At 41.7% G+C, this 6,476-nt stretch overlaps 1 protein-coding gene across 1 annotated transcript in view; it reads left to right on the forward strand.

The window, feature by feature from the left end:
- Creb5 (cAMP responsive element binding protein 5) overlaps nt 1-6,476 on the forward strand; it is a 320,651-nt gene that overhangs the window by 7,269 nt on the left and 306,906 nt on the right. The window lies entirely within an intron of this gene.

Consider the following 6,476-nt stretch of genomic DNA (forward strand, 5'->3'; position numbering starts at 1 on the left):
GACTACGTGGCTGCAATGGCAACCAGCAGCATGGGTGGTGTCTTTCGGGCAGGCTAGCCTGTTCTCATCTGAACAGCTGTAAAACATCAGTCTAAAATATGTGAACGCATGAATGATGGGGTGAGGCCCTTTGTCTATACTGCCTCAAAAGGGTTTCTGATTAATCTCCTGCCGTCTGCCCATTGTTTGTCTTGGGCCTTTGTTGGCTTGAGGCTCTTCCTGCCAATCATCAGTAGGCCAGGTGAAAAAGAGTTGAGAGCCTAGAAACCTAATTTTTACTATTGTGAAATTTGTCATGGAGAAAGGGAGAAAGAGGTGAACACAAAGGAAACAGCATGAGTAAGGCAGTGGCACGCTGTCTTTGATCCCCCTCTTTGTGTTGAAGTCAGTATGGAATGATTTCATACTCCAGCGAAGTGCTCCCTTCAAAACATGTTTCTCACTTCGTGTGCTCATGGTTTCTTGGAGCTTTCTAATATAGAGAGCTGTCCAGTTTGTGCAGAGAGTTAATGCTGGCTGTGTGTTACATTCTAGGCCTGTCTACACTGAACTGAAATAGCCTTTCTGTTACAAATTTGGACTTTACTGCTTTTGTTCCCGAAAGTGACTAAGTTGTATATTTATCAAAAAAAAAAATCTAAATTTATATAATTAAGGGTTTAGAATATTTATATATATTTCTTTATAAATTTGACTGAACTCTTACAGTCTATAGCTTGACTTGTTTCAATTCATTTAAAACTTCCCTTGTTACTACTAAAATTTGTTAGTTAAAATATTATTTGCCTTAAGTCTGAAGATGATAATATAAATCAAATAGTAAATGAACATCTGAACATCAAGCAAAACTCTCCAAATTCTTCTTGATCCATTTTCAAACAGTATTTAATTGAGCAAAATTGCATTTCCAATGAAATGGGACTTGCCATATTGTATGAAGAGAAAATGTGCTAGGTGTCCATTTGTATGGCTAGTGTTCGGATGTCTGGTTAGTCTCTATTTTGGAGCATTGCTATACCCGTCACTGTTTGCAGCTATTATAGTAAAGAAGGTGGTACAGCATCACAGATGCACACTTCAAGAATAAGCTTCCAGAGATGGGTAGATAGCGTGGAGCTAGAATGCTTGCCTGGGATGTATAAAGCCCTGGCTAGGTTTGCTCCTCCAGTTTCTATCGAAGAATATTATCCAGATCGGAAATACTTTGTTTTTCTGTAAGCTGTATTTTATATAGGTTGAGTAGGGTATATTTGAACGGGATATTCAGAATCGATTGTCACTGATCCTTGCCGTGCGCTGGAGAATGAGTGCAGGTGATAGGTATTTAAATGAATCTGCTCTTCTGAATAGATTAGAAGCATAGACTCTCACTCTAAGTGTGTAAATAGGGACAAGAGAGGGGTGGGGGTTCTGGATTGGATGTACAAAAGGATCCCTACAGCCTTTCCAGCTGAGGTCTCTCATTCTCACCTGCTCTCTATGGTAACTCTCCCGAGTTCACTAATGATGGTCATCACAAGTCTTGGCTTTGATTTGTCCTTGTTCAAATGAAATATAGCTTCATGATGAGGGAAATTGTAATACAGGTGTTTTTTTTTTAAAGGTTTACTTTATATGTGTGAGTGTTCTTCTTGCATGTGTGTATTCCTAGTGTCCACAGAGGTCAGAAGAGGACACTGGATCTGGAGTGACAGGTGGTTATGAGCCACCATGTGGGTGCCTGGAACTGAACCCTGGTCTCTTGCAGCAGCAATAAGTGCTCTTACCTGTGGAGGCACCTCTCCAGTCTTGAGAAACAGAAGCTCTTAAGTGGACTTTGAGGAGAGAATCTGTAGAGCACAATTTTATTTCATATGCAGATAAAAAAAAATTATTGGCCGTTCCATACACAGACCCATTCAACTGGGAAATCCCAGTGTGATTTCAACACAGATGATGAGGATGGACCATGGGGTTATTTAATTGGGCTATCATTGGGCACTCGGGGATTCTTGTCCTGCTTGCCGAGCAGATCCAGCACACTGTTGTTTTTACAGGGTCCCAAGGTTCTACATATGAAAAATCAAACAGAAACCAGAAAGGGAATCAAAGCACCATGGTGCAATGTTATTTATAGCCTAAAAAATCAGATAATATTTCAAATGAGAGTTCAATTGGGGGAAGAACAAAAAGGATCTTTTGGAGGGGACTCCCCCACCGTCTTCCTGTCATAAATCTCAGAGCCTGTATGTTCGGTCTTTCCTGTGGAGACGGGGAGGGGGGACAGGACTGTCCTCCAAGTCAGGCCTTCATAAGCACACATATGTGTATGATGATAGATTTTGCTCTGTGAAAGAGAAGATAAAATAAGAGAGTGTGATAGGTCTTTCCCAAAAGCTTAACACTACACCCTGGGTGGGAGGCCTGAGAGGGATCCATACGATGTGGTGATTTGAATGTAACTGGCTCTCATTGGCTCATTGGGAGCGGCACTATTAGGAGGTGTGGCCTTGATGGAGGAAGTGTGTCACTATGGGGCAGGGCTTTGAGTTTCTCATGTTCAAAAGACTCCCAGTGTCTCAGTTCACTTCCTGATGCCTGTAAATCAAGATGGAGAACTCTTAGTCCCTTCTCCAGTACCATGTCTGCCTGCATACCACCATGCTTCCTGGCATGATGATAATGGACTACACCTCTGAAATTGTAAATCAATCCCAATTAAATGCTTTTCTTTGTAAGAGTTGTTGTGGTCATGGTGTCTCTTTACAGCAATAGAAACCCTAACTAAGATACAAGGGAACAGGCTTTCAAGTGCCTAACACCCCACAACCAAACACTGTGGCTCAGTTAATGAAGTTAGGACAGACGCAGACAAGGTGTGAGAAGACTTCAACTGGCTAACCACCACCATTTCTTCAACTATTCAACAGCTACTAAGTGCCTATCAAGATCTTGCAATGCCCATGGCGGACATAGGATGCATGGTATTTACTATATTCAAGTAGTCTGTGGAGGACAGTAGGTGATATTCAACTACTTAACAATCTACGTAAGTAAGTAAGGAAAGATAGCTTAGTGCCAGGTGCCATGACGCTTGGCAATGTGTCAGCAACTATCCAGCAGGCCAGCTGAGCATGTGTCTAGAATGTCGGTCTTTGTGCCGAGACCTGGTGACTATTAACATGAGCTCAGAAGTCCTTTCTCTTGCCTTCAGAATATGGTGGCAATGTGTGGGTGTAATCCCAGTGCTGAGGACACAATGTCACAGGACAGATGTGCCATAACCAGCTGTCACTGGAGTGGAGACACAGAAGGGAGCCAAACACTTCCTCCTCCCATCTTCCTCCCCAGATTCTCAGCACTCCTCTTCTGGTGTAAATGATGAGATAGTTACTGGGGTGGTGTGGGAGAATTGTCTGTAATCTATCAATCATATTTTAAATAAACGCTGATTGGCCAGGCAGAAGGTATAGGTGGGAAAACCAGACAGGAAGTAGAAATGATATAATGAGAACAGGAGAATTCTGGGAAGGAGGAAGTTGATTCTTCCTACTTTTGCCCAGATCAGTGAAGCAGCAGGATGTGATCTGCCTCACTGAAAAAGGTGCTGAGACACATGGCTAACATAGATCAGAAAAATGGGTTAATCAAGATGTGAGAGTTAGCCAGTAAGAGGCTAGAGCTAATGGGCCAATTAGCTTATAATTTATGGAGACCTATGTGTGATTTTCTTTGGGGCTAAACAGTTGTGGGGTACCAGGCAGGACAAAAACCTCAACAACAAGCAGACCCCCGTTCATGTTACACTGGGAGCTCAACCACATCTCCAGATAGTCTAGAATCAGCCTGTTATTTACAGTAGGCTAACTTCTCATCATGAAGAAAGAAAAAAAAAACATGATTTAATGAAACAGAACATTTGTCTACGAAGAGTTGATCATGATTATCCAAAAAGTCCCAAATCATTGCTCATGGCTCTTTGAAGAATACTCTACTAAATAATTCATGGGCATTTAAAGGAGTCTTCCAAAGAGAAGATGTCATATCACTCCAAATCATCGTGAAAATAAGTTAAAACTTAAAAAAAAAAACTGATGGAGGAAATACATGTGTAAAACACACACACACACACACACACACACACACACACGAAGGGCAATAAATCAAATGCCTGCAAGTACAAAATAGTAATTTCTCACTATGTGAATGGACGAAGCTTTATGGCACACAAGGTGAGAAGGACAGCCTGTGCCTGAAGACAGAACATTAGGAGCAATAGTTAGCAATCTGTGCCCTGTCCACTGTCTTCTTTAATCCTCATGCCCTTTCTTTCCTGTAATAAAATGTCCCTTTCCACATTCTTTGTCATTTTCTTGGTGCATCTAGACTGTGAGTGACATGCTGAGTTTTGGTTCTACTCTACGCTAAATTTGGTTGTTCATCTAGGGACTACCTTTTCTTCTGTGGGCGCCAGAGCACTCAGCCTTCAAGTGGCATGAATAGGGAAAGCGTAGGAGGAGATTCTAACACATGAGTGATTCAAGGACCACAGAGACGTGTTTGGAAGTCACACTGTCTCATTCACTGCGGTCAGAAGAAAACTGGTGGCTCTTGGCATTTATGGGGGCTGTCAGTTTCTCATCCATGTTTCTAGCTGGCCAAGAAATACAGACTTTTGAATCAGTCACAGGAATGAATCGAGGCCTTGTTCTGCAAAATTCTTTTTATATGAAAAATTTGCTCACACTCTATTTCACCTGGAAGCCGGCTCCTTTGAAGAAAGCATATAGGAGAACTCATACAATTAAGGGCAAGTGGAAATGTAAAGATTTAGATTCCTCCGTTCAGGACACGTTATGGCAATAAAATCACCTCCTATCTCTTGTTCCCTCGGCTGGCAGAGTCGTGATGTAAAGGTGTAAATAACCCTTGTGCCAGCTCCATGCCTCAAAGGCAAAGTGGACTCATGGCCCAATTGCTTTGGAACGCTTGAGGTTCATTGCTGGTGGTGAATCTGTCTGGAAGATAAACTTGTTTAGTTAAGTCAACTTTGAAGCCTTATAGAGCTAAGGAGCACTGGCTGCAGGAGAAGGCCACACCAATACATTTTCCTCTCAATTTACAGACACTGGCAAGGCCATCTGGTCCACCAGTTCTTCACGCTGTCAATGAATGAATCAAGAGCATGACAATGTCCAATCTCTGCACAGGGTCACCGTAGCCAGAATTAATTCTATGTATGCATGACCATTGTCTAAAACCAGGTTCACCCTGCCTTGCCTTGTGATGGCACTGTCCCTGGGGAAGGAGGCAGAAGACAGCAATGCCAGGATTGCTGACAGGTCCTCCTGCTCCTGTGGAGTCATGCTCAGAGGCACATTGGTTGCCAGAAAGAAGCCTTGCTGAACTCCATACAGTTTTGCCAGATGCTCTTGGCCATTGCTTTTATAAAGTCTGAAAGTTCATATAATATTAACTTTCCTAAGCAGATCTTTATTAAAAGGCAGACAGGAGCTAAGCTAGAATATTTTAATAAAAATATTGATAGAACTTCAAGAGAGAAATGTAGTTGAAAAAATGCACAATTTACCTTCTCTTTTAACTTTAATTCTTGTTAAAAGAGGTATACTAATTTTAATACTTTTTGCTACTGATTTGGGCCAGATTTTCTTTTAAAAATTTGTTTGTTTTTTATGTGTATGGGTGCTTTGCTTGTATTCATATCTGTGCAGCATATATGGGTCTGGTATGTCTGGAGGCCTGCAGAGGGCCTCAGATCCCTGGAACTGGAGTTGTGGATGGTTGTGATCCACCATGTGGGTCCTGGGTATTGAACCTAGACTTCTGGAAGAACAACCAGTGCTTTTAACTCTGACCCATCTCTTCAGCCCCCTAAGCTACTTTCCTGAGGAATTCCATCAAGTCTCATTGTATTGTGCATAATTGTGTGTGTGTATGTTTGTGTGTGTGTGTATGTATGTGTATAAAATTTCTGACTGGAATAGTCATGAGTTAAAAATAGCTACCGAAATCTTAAACTTTTATATGTATCTGTATTTAAATCCCATGTGGGCAATGAGGGCTTTGTATTATTGACTTATTGACGATCACTAATAGTTTGGTACTAAATGCCGCAAAATTCCTTGATATCACCCTAGTCCTTTAGCTAGCTCATAGGTGATAATATCGGACTGTGTGGGTACCTGAGTCAAGAAGAAAGTGTTTCTCAGAGCCAGCATTCTTCTTTCAATAGGTTATCTCTCCTGTCCTCTGCACATCATTTTTTAAATGTTTCATCTTGCTTATGATGGTTGAGGAAATGAAGCAGATGGATATGTGACTTAGACACAACTCTAGAACCAGATGGGGTAACAATTTCTATAAGGCTTGCAAATTTCGCTTTGGGTGTGCTGTCTAGCTCCATCTTGTACTGATCATACTTGCTGGGGATAATGCACTTAGTGACTATAAACTGATGGGAACTGAGAGAGAGAGAG

The sequence above is a fragment of the Microtus ochrogaster genome, linkage group LG3, assembly GCF_000317375.1.
Source record: "Microtus ochrogaster isolate Prairie Vole_2 linkage group LG3, MicOch1.0, whole genome shotgun sequence".
NCBI lineage: Eukaryota > Metazoa > Chordata > Mammalia > Rodentia > Cricetidae > Microtus > Microtus ochrogaster.